Source organism: Ictidomys tridecemlineatus, chromosome 4, assembly GCF_052094955.1.
Source record: "Ictidomys tridecemlineatus isolate mIctTri1 chromosome 4, mIctTri1.hap1, whole genome shotgun sequence".
In the NCBI taxonomy this organism is placed as follows: Eukaryota; Metazoa; Chordata; class Mammalia; order Rodentia; family Sciuridae; genus Ictidomys; species Ictidomys tridecemlineatus.
Genome location: NC_135480.1, coordinates 183549966 through 183567476, shown reverse-complemented (window position 1 = coordinate 183567476; position 17511 = coordinate 183549966). Strand labels below are relative to the sequence as shown.

Genomic DNA, 17511 nt, shown 5'->3' with positions numbered 1-17511 from the left:
CCTAGTGCACCGCCCTCCCTGTTGTCAGACAAAGAGTCCTTTTTTAATGAGAGTGGTTCCTGAGGACTTGACAATTGTTGGAATAGCCTATGACTCTGAACACTGTCATTTTTTTCGGCTACATTAACCCTAGGACCTCCAGCTCCGTTCAGACGTCCAACAACCTTGACATTTCTCTGCTCTGCCGAGAACTGCTGATGACTTGCACTGTTATCATGGCCTTGGTGACTGCAGAGTGGCTCTGTTTCCCAGAGGGAGAAAGGTGAAGTCACCAATGCCTGCACAGGTTCCCAGCAACCTCATGCTGTGCTTGGAGTGTTGATGGGGAGAAATTTAAGAAAAGGAGTCTGTCACTATTTTAGAGGAAGGCCCTGAGCTCATCCTGGGAAGGTCACTTGGCTGGGGAGGAGGGCAGGAGGAGCTTGAGCATCAAGTGCCCAGTGCCGCCCAGGTCTTCCCCAGCACTAGGGGGCGCTAATGACAGTAATTTGCAAGATCATAAAGTAGAGGGAGAGTTGGCTTTTAGGAAATAAGAGGAAGCAAAAAAAACAACAACTGTGAGGTACGGATGGTGGTGTCTCAAAGACCTGAAAAATGTGTCTTGATCCCTTGCACCATTTCTGTTTGCACCATCTTCTGCCCCGTGATCTGCCAGTGACCTGAATTCCTAAGGGCACCCTCTCTTTCTACCAGCTGCTTGGCCTTTCGTCAGGATGTGTGCTTTGGCATCTCTCTTCTGCACATTGGTGTTTGTTGGCTCCTTGAATTGTCCTTTGAACCTTTTCTGTTACCTAAACCAGGAAGTGGTTCATCCAGGTGATGCCAAGCAGCCCAAGCTCCACATCCTTCCCTTGCACCTGACTCCAAACTTATAGGTCAGCTGCCTTCATTCGGAGTGGAGCTGTTTTCTCCATGAACCCTAATGGTCTCTACAGATCCTAATCTGGACCATATTGGCATTGCCTGTTTAATCCCCTCGAGACAGAGTGTAGTCCATTCATTTCCTAACCTGAAGCAGAGAACCTGGCACAGAGAAGGCTCAGACGCATTTGTCATGGGGTTGGGGGACATTCTCTGTTGACTAACTGGGGCCCGAGTCCTGCTTTCCTCTGCTCACCCCTTGGGTTGGGATACAACTGGATCTCCACGTTCTTTTCTGTCCTTCTTTTCCATCTGCCTTCCTTTCTTCCCCTACCAGATGAGTAGTGGTTAAGGGCATGGATCCTAAAATCAGCCTATCTGGTTTTAAGTCCTGACTTCTCTACTTACTAGCTGTGTGATTATCGGTAAGTTATTTTACTGTTCTGTGTCTCACTTCCTCATCTGTCAAATGGGAATGACAATAGGACCAGTCTTTCCTTAGACGTGAGTGTGTGTGCAGTGCTGGCATTCTAGAGGACTTTGACGAGGTTCTTGCTCTCCACCTTCTACTATTTACTCCAGCAAGTGTCCTCTGACTTTGTTCCCTCTTGCATTCCTGGGCTAACCCCTGACCTGCCCTCTCCTTGCACTCAGTGTTTAGTCCTCAGTGTCATCCTCTGGCACTCAGCCAAAGAATTGCAAATAACACATTTCTAACTGGCAACTCAACTGTAGCCCAGAAACTCCCAGCCTCATGATCTGTAAGAATCACCTTGCCTGCTTCTGGTTCCTTCCTCAGGTCCAGTCTTAACCCAAACCTTTCCCTTTTAATAGTCAGTCAGGGTGGCTGTAAAGGAGCATCTGCTTTGCTAGACCAAGCAAATGTTTTCTGTAAAGTAAATATTTTAGGATTTGCCAGCTACACAGGGACTTCTCCTTCTCCTCCTTCTCCTTCTTCTGGGACACTCAACCACTGAGCCACATTTTGTACTTTATTTAGAGACAGGCTCTCACTGAGTTGCTTAGCACCTTGCCATTGCTGAGGCTGGCTTTGAACTCGCAATTCTCCTGTCTCAGCCTCCTGAGCTGCTAGGGTCACAGGCATGGGCCACTGTGCCCGGCTATGTCATCCCTTCTTGCTTCTTCTTTCCCTCTTTCTTCTTTATTCATCTTTACAAGCCTTTAAATTTGTAAAAACCATCCTTAACTTGAGGGTTGAACTAAAAGAGGTCAGGTGCTACGTTTGGTACTCAGGCCATCATTTGTGGAAACCTGTATTAGGTCACAAGTTCCAGGAAGGCAGGGATGAGTCTTTCGTCACCTGTGTTCTAGCTGCTAGGCTGGCCATGATAGATCTTCTCTTAGTACTTGTTGAATGAGTGAATGGATAAAAGGATTCAATGAGTCTCTGGATTACCAGTTTAAAAGACAGAATCCCTATGTAGATTCTGTAGTGAATAGAAGACTCCAAGTGAAGGATTCCATAAATCTTGTTCTGCTTTATCTGTATTACTCAAGGGCACAGGATCTTTCCATGGGGTCTACTTCACTATACCGAGTGCCTACCTCTAATTCCAGCCCGTTGTTTTAGCCAAGAACAGGATCTCCCTGCAGTCCCAGTTTTATAATTAACTCTGTCAGGGATGTGTTGTTAAATGTTTAACAACCAAGTTGCCCAACAAACAAGCCAATGATCCCTGATTTATAGCATTTTCCTGTTTCCATGCTGTAAATATGTTTGCCATGGCCAGTTTCAAGCTACAAACACGAAGCCACCACACTGGGGGTAGGGAGGAGACCTCTAAACCATGCCCTCTGCCCTGATCACTCCTTCAGCCTCAGGGACCACACACCTCTTGGAGAAGCTTGAAAGAAATCTTGGTTCCCACTGTTCCTGCCTCAGGACTGGGCTTTCTCAGTGTTGTGGTGCATGGGTACCATTATCTTGTTCTTTCAGATTTCCTGAATTTCAGCCTTTCCTGGCTTTGATCCCCAACCCCTGACTCTCATCTCACCCCTGGACTCCCTGGACCTTGCAGAACGCAGATGGCCGTACGCTTCCTGACCCACCCTGGCTTCCTGGCTGTCAGATATCTGACCTGCTTCTGAGCACAGAAAAGAATAGACACTCTGCCTCCTGCAGGGTCTTCTGTTTTATAGGCTGGGACCTGCTTGGCCACCCCCTTCTCGTTCTCACAGACACTTCTCTTGGCTGCCAAGACTTGACCTCTATCCTACAGACTGGGAACTTAGTTCCCAGCTCAGTTCCCCCTTTTCTGTCCGCTACTTCTATCTGATTAGAACCCTCTGTCTGCTTAACCCAATACGTAATCTTCACGTTCATTGATTTTTCACACACAAAAAAATAATTACTGAGTACTTTTGTGTACCAGGTTGTCCAGGCATTGGGAACACATCAATGAACAAAACACATAAGGATTCCCTGCCCTTGGGGAAACTTAGAATGTGAAGACATGGACGCTAAACAATAGGCATAGTCAATAAACAATATGCCATTCAGGAAGGTCATAAGCAGGATGAAAAAGAGTTTGTAGGGACAGAAGGTTGACCCTGCAGATAGGAGGCAAGTGGTCAGAGTGTCCTTATTGAGAATGTGTCCTGGGAACAGTCTTGAAAAGGGTTGATGAGTCCAGTAATTTGGTTCAAAGCATCATCACCTCCAGCCAGCATCTGCTCAGTATTCATACCTGGTTACACAGGTATGCAGCTTGACTTCTCCCAGAGAACTTCTAAGACTTTGTTCTTCCTACAGCGGGGGCTGCTTCTAGTAAGAAGCAGACAGTGCTGTGGCTCTGAGCTTGGTGCAGAAAACACAGGTTTAATCTTGTTTCTGTGGCCAGTTGGGGTGGCTACAGAGCATGTGTTTTTCCCCAGATAGACAGTGGTTTTCTTGAGGGCAGAGACTGAGTCTGTCTTGTTCCCCACTGTAGACTAATGTTTGCATCTTGCATAATAATGAGTGGCACATGACAGGTACTCATAAATACAGCACTTGGTAAATGGATGAGTTCAAAGTTATGTCTTTGGATAGCTTATTAGCCTCATTGTCCTGAAAACATTACTTAACATTACTGAATTATGTATCCTCGAATTTAGAAATACACCATTATGGAATGATTTCTTGCTTCCTTAATAACTTGGTCCCATAAACTAAGCCCACACAGTGTCTGCTGTAATCTCTCATGGTGTAGGTATGTGTGTGTGTGTGTGTGTGTGTGTGTTTGTGTACGCGCGCATGCAAGCACTCCCGCATGCACACCGTGCAGATGGCAGGTGGGGTGGGGGCTGGAGGAACCTGGGGTAGGGAGTGGGCTTGGGTATCAGGACTGAAAGGGTCTCTGGAGCACCAAGTCCAGAGCAGAGGCAGCTGTATTAATAGCGAGGGCTGGGAAATGGCATTGCAGCATCCAAATAATAATGCAGAGCAACGAATAAATGCAACATTAGCTGAGATCAAGAGAATAGTTCATGGTTCACAGGCCAGTGCCTGACATTTCTCAGCTGAGACTCTTCTCTCTAGATGATGAACAAGATGTTTCTTTTCTCTGTTGAATGCTGAGCCAAGCTGAGATGTTTTCTTGAATTCTCTGGCCACCCTAGATGTCAGCTCTTGTCTAAATCTGCTGATGTAGCCCGGGCTTAGGATGAGCAGCAACTGCCCAGAATTCCCTGGCTTTCTCAGCAGTCCTCAGTGTCTACTAAGCTGACTCTCTTGCCTCTTTGATTGCCTTCCATCTGGTCTCCTAGGTTTGCCTCTCATGAAGTCAGCAGTCTGGATGGGGAACCCCTGCGGTCTCTATGTGCATGGAAAGGGGTACACTTGCTAACTCCCTGGGAATACATCCATCACTTTCGTCAGCCACAGCAAGTGTAGTCAGTCATTGAACACTGTTACACAGAAGGCAGCATCCTGACTAAATGGGCCCAAGAGGTAGAAGTCTTCTCTTTCCACCAGGTTCCTGGCTGGAAGCAGATGTTTTATGGAAGTCAGTCAGCATCGAGAGAGTCAGCAACATTTGTTTGGACTCATTGCACGTCTGTCTCTGTGATAGGAAGACAGCATTTCAATGTAGAAAAGCTAATGATATTCGTCAGAATCTCTGATTATTTCCTGAGTATTGACTCCTAGAAGTGGGTTTATTTTTCCAAGGGGAAAAGAACTCTGAAGGCTTTTGACTGTCACATATTGCCATATTGCTTTCCAAAAAAGTTGTGCTGATACACATGCACACTCACTGCTGTTGATTTTGCCAGATTTGTCAAGCCATTGCCATTACTAGAGAGTATTAAAAGTTTTTATAAATACAGGAGAGAGGCAAAAATGACATTTCTTTGATTAAATGTTTATTTTTTATTTATGGGAAGGTTGACGATTTAAAAATATTTGTTGGTTTGCCATGGGGAGAATATATGGTGTCTTCTCCAAAGTGGGTCTGAAGGAATATTAATTAACTAGCTTGCTATTTGGGGGAATGGATTTTGTTATTTACTTTTAAATTTCAGTACAGTGAAATTTGTATTCATTGTATAGTGTTGTGCTTTTTGACATATACATAGAATTGTGTAACCACTGATAAAATCAGAATATAAAAGGTCCCTCAAATTCCCTCTTTGTAGTCAAACCCTCTGCCAACCTTTGGTCCCTGGTAACCACTGATGTAGTCTATGTCCTTATATTTTTGTATTTTCTAGAATGATATGTATTTTAATGGAAAAAGAAATTAAATCAAATTTATCAGTATTTTTCTTAAGTGTATTGTGCTCTTATTGTTGAACTGAAAACTCTTTTCCTAATCCAAGATCATGAATTTTCTCTCCATCCCTTTCTCCCCACTTCCTCCCTCCCTCTCCCCCCTCTTTTTCTCTTTCTTTCTTGGTACCAGGGATTGAACCTAGGGGCATTTAACCACTGAACCACATCCCCAGCCCTATTTTTAATTTTATTCAGAGAAAGAGCCTTGCTAAGTTGCTTAGGGCCTCCTAAGTTGTTGAAGCTGGCTTTGAACTTGCAATCCTCCTGTCTCAGACTCCTGAGCTGCTGGGATTACAGGCTTGTATCTCTGAACCTGGCTCTCCTGTTTTCTTCTAAAATTTTTCTAATTTTACTTTTTACTCTTAGGTCTTTAATCCATTTTATTAAATTTTGTACAAGGTGTGAGTTGTAGGTCAAAATTCACATTTTTGTATGTGGGCATCCAATGTTCCAGAAACCTTTGCCAAAAAGTCTTCCTTATTCTATTTAATTGCCTTCACACCTATATCAAATAATCAATTGATCATATGTGTGCAGGTCTGTTTCTGCTCTCTTTATTCTGTTTCATTGACCTATTAATCTGTCTTATACCCAATATTACATTTTCTTGAGTAAGTCCCTATATTTGCCTAATCCAGAATGAGCTGTAAATGGTGTCATATAGTATATAAAATTTGAGTCTAGCTTCTTTCACTTAGAGTAATGAATGCTTTGGAAAGAATAATGAATACTTTGAAGATTTATCTAAGTCATTGTGTACTTCAATATTTTGTTCAGTTTTATTGCTCACTACTATTTCATTGTAGGGATGTACCAGAGTTTGTTTAACCACTCATTTCCTGTTCCTTATAAAAGTTGGCTTGGTTATTCTGTTCCTTTGCCTTTTTAAAAATCAGTTTGTAAATATCTATAAAAGCCACTCTACTGATTGGCATGTTTAGGTTCTCATAAATCTACAGATAAATTTGGGGAGAAGTGGTGTGCTAACAATATGGAGTCTTCTAATCCATGAACATGGTATATCCTTCCATTTATTTTATTATTTAAAAATTTATTTTATCTGTATTTTGTAGTTTTAGTTAATACCCAAGTGTTTAATGCTTTGGATTTGCCAATGGCACTTTTTTTCTTTTTCAAACTTCAATTTCATATTGTTCATAGCTAGTATAAAGAAATACAGTTAATTATTTGTCTATTGACCTGATTCTGACTTTTCCTTCTTGGAAGCCACCTGCTACGTTGACATGTCCAGATAGGCAGGTGGAGAGACCATGTGGAGAGAGGCCCTGGAAGATGAAAGTCCATGTGGCAGACAACTGATGTGTCCCAGCTGGTAGTCGGTACCAACTGCCAGACATATGAGAAAAGCCATTTTCATGGTCTAGCTCAGTGGAGTTCCTAGCTGAATGCAGCCACAGGAACAAATCCAGTTGATATCACATGGAGCTGAATAACTGCCCAAATTGAGCTCAGCCAACTAAAAATTGTGTAAAATAATGCATCTCTGTTGTTTTAAACAATTGAATTATTGTTTCTCATAGAACAATAGACAGTTGATATAAGGCTTAGCAACCATTGACTTTCCCATTCCAGGGCTCTATGGCCATGAGAACTGGGCTTTGATACTTCTTCCAGTGTCTCCTTGTTGTTAGTCAGACTCAGGCCTGTATCCCTAGAGGTAGCAATTCTCTGCCAAGTCACAGTTCTTTCTCTTCTGCATCTCCTCCACAGTGGTGTAGCCCCAAGGAGAGGCCTGTTCTAGCATCCTTGTGCTGACCCCCTTGCTGTGGACTGTCTGCCTGGCTCCCTGGGTCCAAGCACAATGCTTTGTGTCTGCCAGGATTGAAAGCCCCAGGAGTGGTCATTTCTAGTAAATTTGTCCTCCCTCCTGATGAAAGACTTTCTCCTCTGTGGGGCCCATTTCACACTGCTAAAGTGGGATCAGTATCTCTCAGGCTTGAAACTCCAATTTTAGTTTCAAGAACTGATAGCTGTTTAAACCTGACCTAGAACTTGTAGAATGGTTTAACTTTATTACCTGTTTAGAATAATGCCTTGGAACCCTGGAGCAAAGACTAATTCGTTAAAAAAAAAAAAGTCAGGGCAAAAACTTCCTAACATGCTGTTACTAGTAATGCAATCAGGGACATGTTTCTAAGCTTCTGTAAACTTTATTTTCTTCACTTGTAAAATGAAGTATAATAATGAAGGAGAGTAATACTTGAATAGGTAACACATGTGCATTGCTGGGCATCCTGACACATAAACAACGGCTTCATAGGAGTAATTATAATTAATATTGAAAGTCAGAGATACAAGGGGCCCTTAGAGATTATTTACCCCAATATCCTCATTTTTAAGAGGGGAAAGTGAAACTCAGGAAGACTGAGTGAGTCACATAAGATTGCACAGCTCGTTAGTAGCTGAATTAGGACTGAAACATTAGTTTCTCAATCTCTAATCATATACCTCTGGCCACAATTCTTTGATTTAGGAGGTTAGGAGGCCCTGGCAAATAATAATAATAATAATAATAATAATAATAATAATAATAATAACAACAACAACAATAATAATAATAATAATAGGAAGAAGTTACCAAATACTAAATGTCTACTTTATGGGTACTCTACATATATTATGTCATTTTATCCCCATAATAACCCTGTGCATTATTATCTCCACTTAATAGATGAAGACACTGAGACTCAGAGAAATTAAAATCTTGCTTAAAGTCGCCACAGGCAGTATAAAGGGGCTCCCAAACCAGCCCTGCTCCTCTACCATCTCATGCCCTTCCTGGGTCAGGTTGGGGAGCCTGAGAACCATAAGGAAGAAGCATTGCTGTAGGGCCTGGCACCGTCCCCGCTGCATTTCTTCTTAGTCCTTGGAGGCAAGAGCTGGTGTGCATGCAAGAACCTTTTATTCCTTCTTCCACACAATTCTTTCAACTGAAACCAAGTGACCAAAGCTTAACTGTGATTCTGCAAAACTGGCGGCAAGAGGCCTGGCTGGGGCTTGGGCCACTCACCCCAAACGTGATGTGCACTGAGAGAGGGGCTGACATTGTTTAGCTCCCTGCTCAGCAGTGCCCAGCCGAACCTCCCGATCTGAATTGAGCCCTTAATCGTTTTCCTGGCATTTGCTCAGACAGGATTTTATTTTTCTAGTAATAAAAGCTCCTACATGGTAGGGGGAAAAAAAAATCTGCCTTCTTTTCCAGCTTTTGTAAGTGCTTCGCCACCTGTCCTTTCCCCCCTGTGTTTGGGCTTGGGGCAGAGCCAGGTTGTTTTGTGCCTGCTGTCAAGTTCTGGGGGCTCCGAGTAGGCAGAGAAATGGACTCACTGGCCGTGCCTCTGTGCTCATGGCTGGCAGCTTCCCAGCCCATGGACTGAGAGGTCTAATCCCACCAGCTTGACTTCTGGGTCTGCAGGTGGCACCGGGAAGATGATCTTGGAGAAACAGAAAGGAATGGAGTCACTGGGGGAAGACCTCCTACCTAAGCAGTTCTCCCTGGCTCACCCTTGGCTACCTTAGTCTTCTGCTTAAGAATTGTCAGTGGCTCCTCAGTAGGTGCTGAATGAAGCACCCGCTTTCCAAATGGTGTTAATCTTAGCCTCTTTTCTTTCTGTTGGTGGGAAGAAAGAAAACATAGATACACAAAGTATAAAATAGAAATGCATCAGAATCTTCATCACTATATCTAATACATGCACACGCACAATCTATACATATATAATATTTATTAGATATACATATATATTAGATACCTGGTTAGACATTTGTGTGCACTTGTGTATAGAAATCTAATATACATCTATTAGATTTCAATGCCTCGTGGCGTCTTGCCTTTCTAGACTTATAATTTGACAACTCCTGCAGTGCGCTACACTTTCTCCACACAGAATTCGCCTTTGATAACAGATATCAAGCACTTTCACATTGCTGAGACTTTGGATCTGCTGTTGTTCTTTCTCCCTGAAATATACTTTACACTCTGCCTGGCACACGCTGAGCTCTAACAAAATTAGCCATTCCTCTTCCCTTCTGGTCTGGCCTAGGAAACTCCTCCTTACTATTTAAAACTGTGCTAAAATAACTCCACATCTTGGGAAAGCCACACTCCCCAAACCCACACCAAACCCACTCACCCATCAGCTGCTCACTATCCATTTTGGGATCTAGGGGTCAACTATCTTCCTACCCCGTCCATCTTAAGTCTGAGCTTCTCCGTGGCAGTCAGGGGCCAGGTCTTGTTGACTCAGAATCATGGTTGCCACCCAGGATGGGCTGGGGAAATAGGCGTCAGATTCTGTCAGAGGCAGGATTTGCTGGATGAAGCTGAACTGAGGCTTACTGCAGGGGCCTGGGCCACAGTTGAACAGGTCAGAGTCGCCTGCAAGCTGGCATTTTTGTGAAAGTTCCAAACTGCTAAGGAGACCCCTGTTGTTTGCTGGGCTCCGCCTTGTCTGGCATGCACCAACCTTCAACCTCAGAGAGCTTTATGGAGCCAGAGAGCTGTCTTGGCAGACCGTGGGTGAATTATTTGCTCTCTTCTTGTTGAGGGAATGCAGGCGTCTGTGTGGTAATACTGGACATGTCTGAAGACATGTCCTCCTCTTAAGACACTTGGGTGAAAATTCTTGATTTAATGGTGGTGGGATGCAGAGAAAGAGAAAAAAAAAATCCAATGTTTCCACCTCAGGCCAGACTTCCTATCCTATTATTACATGCTGTCTTTGGCCCACCTTTGCCCCATTTCCACTTAAAAGGGATGTTTTGCAATTTCTTGTTGTACAGTTGCTGTTCCTCTCTCCGCCTTTCCCACCTCACCCTGCAGTTCCCATGTTATAATCTCACACATCCTTCCCCTTGCCCTTCCCTTTTCTCCCAGACTTGGAAAACACCGGAGATGAAATCCAAAAGAAGTTGTTTACTGGACACGGCAGCTGATCTGAACAGCATTTGCAGAGAGCACAGGCAGATGCTTTCCGATACCTTGGCAAAAACTTCTGGGTGGTCTTCATCAGAGGGGCTTCTGGTTTTGCTGGGTAATACATCTTTTCCCGCAGCCCCCGAGGGGGAAAAAAATGAAACAATTGAAATGACTAGAAACAGCAGCTATGGTACCTGGACTCATGTGGCATCTAACACTCATCCTGACTTAATTGTGACTTGAGTTTCTCAGGGCTCACCCACCTGTGAGTATCATTCTTGGGGTCAGATGTGAGGAAGTTTCCTATCTTTGCTGACTCTTGCCAACTCCAGGCACATTTCATGGCCACTCACAGTTTTTCCTCTTATTCTCCTTTTCTCCTTCTATGCAGACAATGTCTATAAGTCCCTAGGCAGCTTGAGGGTGAGGGGTAGCAGATGCCTTATATGGTATCTGGATCAAAACACTTTTCCCTATAAAGAAACTGGGTGATTAAATAGCATCTTTGCTTTGAAGCTTTCCTTATGCTGGAAAGAGCACTCCATTCACCCCTTTCTGCGTCATGGTTTGTCAATAGGTCCTAAGGTGGCAGTGGTAATGTCCCCTTGGTAAAGAAGTTCTTCCAGCTCCTACATGTCGCTCCTTTCTCTGAATTCTGACTCCTAGCAGTGGGGCTGAGCTGGGCATGGATATCTGAAGCCTCCCACTTGCTGCCTATGGGTCTTTTTCTCTTGTTATGTAAGCAAAACCACTTCCCCATCCTCCCTGATGCCCCGAGTGCCAGTTCATCAAACCCACCCAGGAATGGCTGAAATCCAGTTGAGGCTCAAGTTAGGGCACCACTGAAATAATAAATGTATTTTCAGTTCTCTAAAGTTTACAAGACCCATTCATGTGGATTACTTAATCTTTGCAACACCTCTTTGAAGCAAGCATGTCTTTGTTCTCATTGTCTGGGAACTGAAGTTCATGGAGGTTAGGAAATGCAGAGATGGCTAATTGTTCCATAAGAACAGAGCTAAAGATTTCCAGTCCTGGCTATAAGAATACTAGGTGCCCCCCTCTCCTATAAGACTTAGATAGTTGAGGGAAACATGGATAAAATAACAATGGCTGTGATTTCTCACTTGGAGTTAGAGGCAGCTGGTAGCACTGAGAGGTGACTGAATCTCTGATGGAACAATGGCTAGAGTTTCGTCCTTCAGGCAAAAATAGCCACGGTCTCTTCTCAAGAGGCTTACAGACTCCTGTTATGTTTTTTGCTTTTCTTCATTTTTCCATTACACTCCACAGCATTTGACCAGGACTTCTCACACTATTACTTTTGAGTCTCTTATCATGCTTGCTTTATAGTAAGATAAAAATTGGAGGCAGAGACCATGTCTTTGGCATCTTTGCATGGAGTGAATACGATATAGGTGCTCGATTAATGTCAGTGTAATTAAGACAACTTTCTTAATGCCACCACTTTAGACTTCCAAGTGGGTAATTCAGTGGTAGCCATTTCTTTCCCATGAGTACATCCATCAGAGGGTGGGCATCGTGCCATCAAGCAGAATAAACTTAAACCTGTTGGCCTCTTGCCTCAATTTCCATGCCTTTATGTTGCCCAGTTGCCCCACTTTGGTCTGAGGATATACCTCACTCTCAGCTGCCTCCTTGACCCTCTGATGTTTCTGAGCCCAAATCAATTCAGGCAAGAAGTGGATTGACCACCTCAGTGCCTCTGCTGGGACTTGATGGCCAGTCGTCCACTTGAACTTGGGTTTGATGATCTATCCACACGGTCTGATACTCACATTTCCTCAAGTGACATCTGTCTTTTCTCTTGACCATTGTTGGTCTAACCCACAAATCTGGCTTCTATTTGATCTCTGGCTTTCAATCACCCCTAAAGGCATAGTCTCCTTTAAGGACTAGACGCAGACCCTGAACTTAGCTTGAGATCAGGCCCTGACATTATACAGCTGTCACCAACCCTTCTCCCTGGGACAGGAACCTGGATCTTTATACCAGGCCATTGTGGCCCCTGGACAATTTGTCTACAAATAACCTCCCGCCTGCCTGCCTGCCTGCCTGGGTGGATTCCTCTCCACTGCGTTCCACACATTTGATTGGACCAGTTCCTTCAATCACCCCTGGGCTTGCTGTGTCCTTTGGCCATTTTGCCTCACCCATCTGGCTACCATTCTGATATTTGCCTTCGCAGCTGAGCTTATTCCTTTTGCTAAAGGCTTGGCGGTGTACACATAAGGCCAGGATTTGTTTTGTCGTCTCTGTCTGCTCTGCATGGCTGGGAGATGCCTGTAGTGTTGTGTGCATGCCAAAGCTAGAAATCCGTTTGGTTTCATCTTAACATGCTCTTTGAGAGGTTTGGTGTGAAAGTTTGACACTAATTGGATAAAAAAGGACTGATGGATGGGAGAATTTTTATTGATTTATTCTGTCCCTCCCATGACTAGTTTTTCTTCCCATAGTTAATTGTATTATGAATATTGCCTTCTTAATACCTTAAAATCCATTTGTGTCTCTCTAGTACTTTTGTTTAGGCTGCGATTAATTCTTACCTGGGGCATAACCATGGTCCTTCATTTGCTCTCTAAACCCCACTTTCTCCAAACCAAAGTTTAAAAGGCCACTTGAATGATCTGATCACGGCACCCCTCTATCAGATGTCTTTCAGTAATGTCCCATTGCCTAGCGACGTCGTTCACAACCTCCTCAACACTATGGCCCATATCTGAAGGAGGATATTCAGGTTCAGAACAAATTATGGGCACACCACACTATACACATTTCCTGCATGATGGTTGAAACATCCCCTCCTTTTCTTCATCATTGTAAAACAAGTGGCAAATGATGAAGGCAAATGATGGGAATTGTAGGTGCAACATAGAATCTGATCTAACTTATATAAGAAACAGACTACTGGCAAAAGTGCTTTACTGCTGTAGTGACAAATGACCTCAGAGTGATAGGATACTCTTTGGGGAATCACACTGAAGGACAAAGTCCCAACCTTAATATGTGTACAGAGCACTTCATGACCAACCACTGTCTATATGTCCCTCCTTATTTCCTGTGACCATTATCACCACTCAGCACTACAAGGGTCCCAGGGGGAAGCATGATTTCTTTGACACCTGGAATTGGACAAAGACTGTCCTTCATCTGGGATCCTCTCCCATTCTATCATCGAGGTCTTGGTTTGGACATCACTTGTTCCAGGTAGCATTTCTCTGATGTTCCAGTCTAAGTGCCTCTTCTTCAAATTCCCATGTTACTTAGTTCTCTTTGGCGAAACGGTTCTGAAAGTATCTGTCTCCCACAGACCATCGTCTCTTTGAAGACAAAGACTGTGTTATCTTGTTTGTTCCTGTATCTCCAGAGCCTATGAGTGTACCAAGCACAGAGAAGGTTTCCAGTGAATGAATGAAACAATGAATGAATGAATAATTGATATTCAGTGTTGTTTTGGGTTGAACTGTCCCCCAACCCCCAAAGATGGGTTGATGTCTTAATCCCTGGTACCTGTGAATGTGACCTTTTTTTTGGAAGTAGGGTCTTTGTAGATGGAAGGAGGTTAAAATGAAGTTGGGCTGGATTAGGTCCCAAATCCAATGACTAGTGCTCTCGTAAGATGAGGGAAATTTGGATACAGACATAGAAAGAGAAGAATTCCATGTGAAGACATGGAGATACAGGAGAGAGCGAGAGAGAGAAAGAGAGAGAGGAGAGAGAGATCGGGGGAGGAGATGAATGTGAACATACCCCTGATGAGATCTTGATTTTAGACTTAGAGTTTCCAGAACTGTGAAGGAATGATTTTTCTGTTGCTTCTTTGTTATGTCAGCCCTAGGAAATGGATACAGGTTGTCTGTCTATTTATCTATCATCTATCTATCTCAGGAATATTGTGGCACAAGGGCCCAGGTTCCTTTTGAGAGGTGTCACACTGGTCTGGGAAAATGCATCTTGACTGTCACCATTTGTGGATTCAATATAATTGTTAGAAAATATTTTGTTACAGCTTTCTTAAAATAACAGTAGATTTCTTAAAATAACAGCATCTTTTTTTTTTTAATAGCACATTGGCTGAAGTACAATAACATTCCCATCTAGAAAACAGGTGAGGGTGCAAGGGGAGGTATAGAGGAACACTGTTATAACTTGACAATGGGCCAAGGTAAGGACACGACACTTCAGGGAACAAGGAAGCACTGAGCTTGACCAGTATCCCTACTGGGCTTGACGTTATTGCTTAGGGAGGCCAAGAGGCTGGATGGCTCAAACTCACCTCCACTCCATGAGCTGGATGGCTCAGCACCTCCAAAACCACCTCAGTCCTGTGAGGTATCTGCAGGAGGTTTTCTAATAGAATCTCAAGTCGTCCTCAGAACTGAACTTCGGATCATCACTGCCATCTCCTCTCTCCCCTTTCCTCCCTCCAACCTGCTTCACTCAAAGCCATCTTCACTTCTGTGCATGCCAGCTCTCTCCTTGCAGTTGCTCAAGCCCAGACCTTAAGCCACTCTGTGGCTCTTCTGTTTCTTTCACACCTGAGAGCCAATCTGTCAGGCATTCTGTGAGCTCCGTGTTCAAAATACACTGAGGAGCTGACCATTCCCCACCGTCTGCATGGTTATTTCCCGGATTATCGCTATCCTTATCTTTTACTAAAGGTGTGGAAACAGCCTCCTGATAGATAGGTCTCTCTGTGTTTACCATTGACACCGCTTCTCTTTCCTCCTTCCGTTTTATTCTCAGTACAGTCTTCTGCTATGGCCATGAGTCCCAAAGTCTGCTATGGCTCCCCAATTTACTCAGAATAAAGGCAAAACCCTGATTATGGCCTTCTACAGCTTCCCACTCTAAGTTACTCACCAGATCTTTTCTTTCTTTGTTTACTCCATTCTAACCGTGCTGGCCTTGCTATTCCTTAAAAATGTAGGATGGCTGTGCCTCAGGGCCTTTGCACTGTTCTTCCTTCTTCCCTCTTCTAGATTTCTTCCCTCAGGAATCTGACATTCCTGAGCTTAACCAACTCTCTCTTATGCTTATGATCTGATCTTAAGTGTTACCTTCTCAATGAGGCCAACCAGGGCCATCATTTTAAGTTCTACTTCCTACCTTACTGTTTCTTCTGATTCTTCTCATTTTATTCTACTTCACTTGTTATAGTAATTCTCACCTTTTAACATATTACAATGATTTACTTAATGTGTCTACTATTTATTGGAAAACTTTCAGCCCAGTGTCCTTCCTGGATTAGATTGTTAACAAAGATTTATTGTTGTTTTTGTTAGAGATGATGACTTTAAAAAAATTTTAATGTACACTTGTATTGCAAAAGGTAGAACTTTCTTAAATGCCACCTTTAAAAAATATTATTGAGGTGAGATCCATTTAACAGAAAATTAACCATTTTAAAGTGAAGCATTTAGTACATTTACGGTGTCGTATAGCATCTGGTTTTGGTCATATATAAATTACCATACCTACATTGTGCAGATGTTTCCAAAATACATCAACATCAGTTGTATCATTTAGATATAGTCTTCAGTGATTTCCTTTGCCCCTTAAGTTTAAAGAGAGAGAGAGAGAGAGAGAGAGAGAGAGAGAGCACACAGTGACAGAATACATTGTCTAACCTCTGAGTACTTTGCAGAAATGAAATTTCAAACAAGCCAGCCTAGACATGAAGTTAAAAATAAATCCCTCTATGTTTGTAAACCTTAAAAAAAATTTCAATGGTTTTGCTAATTGTTTCAAGATGTTGGATGTCTTAAAGTGCGCTGTAAAAATCCTACATGATGACAAAACAAAACTCATTAGCGAGTGCTTCCCTGTTGGGATTTCACTTTATAAAATATGAAATGTAGAAGTTCATGGTAAGGCAATCTTACAACTGCGAATTTAAGCCCAGTATAATTTTAAAAGGGGAAAGATTGGTGTAATATTGATACATCCCTGTTTTGCTGAGCTAGATCTGAGAATAATACATCTCACCAGGCTCATTCTCTTTTTGTTCCTTTAGAGTGCTATAAAGTTAATTCAAGAAAACTCCTAAAAGGATATAGAAGAAGCTGTTAACAGTTCTCTGCTTTTGTTTTTGTTTTCTATGCAGAGGGCTTCTGGGGATGGTACGAGGAAGACTTATTTTATCATTCCATAATATTCCTCTGTTGTGCTGTTCAAATTTTTGCCCTAGGCATGTATCATAGCCTAAAACAACAATAACAAACCCCCTTAAACTTTTGTTGAATTATCTCTGAGTCCCCCACCATAATGGTGTGTATTTCCAGGGCTCCTTAGTGATGGGAGCTCAGTGTAAACAGGTGTCTACAGACAAGGGGCAGCATGAGGTGGGGGTGGCTCACTGGATCACGGAGACAAGAGATGGGTGGCTTACTAAGCAGGGAAGGAGCAGTTCTGAAGAACTGAAGGAAGAACCAGGGCCTCAGGGCCCAGAACTCCAGGACACACTTTCTCTGGCTCTCCTTATCATCTCTGTTCATATTTACTCCCTTTTTCATGTTGGTGTCCTTCTCTCCTATTTCTCCATAGGGACCAGGCTGCGGGCTGTCCTAGCTGAGGAAACCCAGGGAGAAGAAAAAAAAAAAAATCTTTTCCCCCTAAGTCTCTATTTCAGTCCTGATGAAGGATCCTGATTGCTTCTGATTACGTCCCATGCTGTATCGTGCACCACTGCTATTGCCAGGAGAAATGGTCAGGCGTGGATCATCTGCCCCGTATGTGGCCAGGGTAGTGGAATTTCTTAATAGAAGAGATTTGTGAAAGCTTCCTGGAAGGAAATATAAATTACCATACCTACTAGAGCCTGCCCCTTGACTGCCTCGTCTAACAAAAAATCCCCCCATAAAAAGTATCCCAAGAAAGTTCCAGGCTAACAGAGCCCAGCCATCATACAGAGACCTAA

The 17511-nt window shown here is 43.2% G+C and overlaps 1 long non-coding RNA gene across 3 annotated transcripts in view; it reads left to right on the top strand.

Moving 5' to 3' along the window:
* The window catches only part of LOC106145029 (uncharacterized), a 37677-nt gene that overhangs the window by 2872 nt on the left and 17294 nt on the right, over positions 1-17511 (top strand). Inside the window, exon 2 of one of the 3 annotated variants that reach the window (XR_013438210.1) lies at positions 4630-17323. The exons of the other annotated variants lie outside the window; for them this stretch is intronic. This is a non-coding gene — a long non-coding RNA (uncharacterized LOC106145029). The remainder of the gene's footprint in view (positions 1-4629; positions 17324-17511) is intronic. 3 annotated transcript variants of the gene reach the window in all.